The 1924-nt window shown below is 44.3% G+C and overlaps 1 pseudogene; it reads right to left on the bottom strand.

Moving 5' to 3' along the window:
• Nucleotides 1-7: 7 nt before the first annotated feature.
• LOC119348484 lies at nt 8-967 on the bottom strand (annotated as a pseudogene).
• Nucleotides 968-1924: the final 957 nt, after the last annotated feature.

The following is a 1924-nucleotide window of genomic DNA, read 5'->3' as shown; positions in this document are numbered from 1 at the left end:
TGACTGCCTTCAGGTTGTCGAGTGAAGCGAGGAAAGAGAAGCATGCCGCGTTGAGGCCTTCACAACCATGCTGCTCAGCCAACACCAACATGGTGGCTGTTGTGCTTTGGTTGATGTAGTTGCACAAGGTCTCCTCGCACATCAATTTGAGCCTCTCGAGGTTATACCTGTCTTCTGCTACCAGCAAATGTTGTGCCATCTCCATAGATTCACTGTTGTCAATCTCAGGCAATGCGTCCGTGTAGATGAAGTGAAGCATGGCTTTGAATACCTTAGCTTCCATATCATCGATCCGTATGTAGGTTGCCTCCTTCTCTTTCATAGGACCAAAGAGCTCAGCCAAGAAGACCGAGGACCGAGCAGCAAGCATGTACCTATGCGCCGGGAACAGCACACCGCCGACCTCGAAAGTCATGTCCCCTGCCTACCTGCTTGCCAAGAGGTGGAGGAGTTGGTGGTATAAGTCGGATGGCGGCATGACTACGAACCGCGCATGCTGTGTCTCACTGGAGACAATGCGGATCTCCTCCGTGAGAGTGACATCGCACCTGATACTGAAGAAATCATCTTTCAGAAGCGTTGATTCCTCCAAATTTTTCCTCTTGATGAATTTATTGAATCCCCATCCTCGTTTGGGACTGAAAGCACGGAGGTCACTTGTCTGGCTGTGCGATGACACACTGACCTTAAAAGTTGCCTTGACATCCTTGTTGTCGGTGTCATTATCGCGCCATAGATGCATGGCTACCCAATCGATGTCGAATGTGACGTTGCCATCAGGGTAGTATTTGAGGTGCCAGTGATGGCCCCCCACAACAAACTTCTTGGATGTGATGCATTCGCTGTTGCCGAGCCCCTTGGTGTGGGAGTTGCCCTTGATCTTGAGGATGTGCGACCGGGATACGTCTTCGGCGACAATGGCCGATGAGCTCCACGAAGGTGTCGCACCAGCGGTGTGAGCAGCCATGGAGGATGGGAACCAGTTAGCCTTGGCAGGCCGGCAAAAGGCTAAGAGCATGATGAATAGTATAGCCAGCTACTGGCTACATGACCATTCCATGTCATCAAGAGTTAGCATTATTAGTTACACATAAAATAGAGCCGACTAGGTTGGCTATAAGGTTTCTACTTTTTCTTATTTTCTATCTATCTCTCTCTTCTCATTAAATATTTTTACCTAGGAGCACGTGTAGTGACGGGCTCTTGCATAAGGCTGGTCGTAATGGGAGTATCATAGATAGTATCATGCATGTCAATTAAAATTTTGATGAGGTGTCATATAATTAAATCAAGAAATAGAGGCTGAGTATCATATCATGATACTGTATCATAAGGCCCTCCCTAATGCTCCACCTTATACATGTGCTAAGACTGCCATGTAGGAAACAAATCTGATGTCGCAAGCTAATAAAGAGGAGAGAGGTGAGTTTCGTGACCCCGGGAAGAACCAATGCCAGACACGTGAACCTAGGCAAAATCAATTAAATAAAAGAAATCCACCAATGCATGAAATAGTTTAGTTGATAAAGCATTAAATGAGGGGAGCTTAGCACCAACAAGTGAAGCACCTATGCATTGTGGACATTAGTCGCTAATTTTTTTAATATGCTTAGCACCTTATCTAAGCAGCTATGTATTGAAAGTGCCCTAATAAATACTATATTACTATGTGTCATGCATGACAATAAATAAAGTTATATATAATACTACTATATGATATTATGCATTAGGGATATAATATTATACACTAGTATCATATGCATGATACTAACTTATGATACTATCCATTACAAGCAGCCTAAGAGCCCATTATTCAGGGCCGGCCCTATGTTGGTAAGGCCCTTGGCCGAACTCAACGACATGACCCCTATATAATATTATATATGTATATCTTTGACTTCTTTTGTCAACTATTAAGAGTAAA

The sequence above is a fragment of the Triticum dicoccoides genome, unplaced genomic scaffold (assembly GCF_002162155.2).
Source record: "Triticum dicoccoides isolate Atlit2015 ecotype Zavitan unplaced genomic scaffold, WEW_v2.0 scaffold93972, whole genome shotgun sequence".
Classification (NCBI taxonomy): Eukaryota; Viridiplantae; Streptophyta; class Magnoliopsida; order Poales; family Poaceae; genus Triticum; species Triticum dicoccoides.
This window is presented reverse-complemented; position numbering and strand designations above follow the sequence as displayed.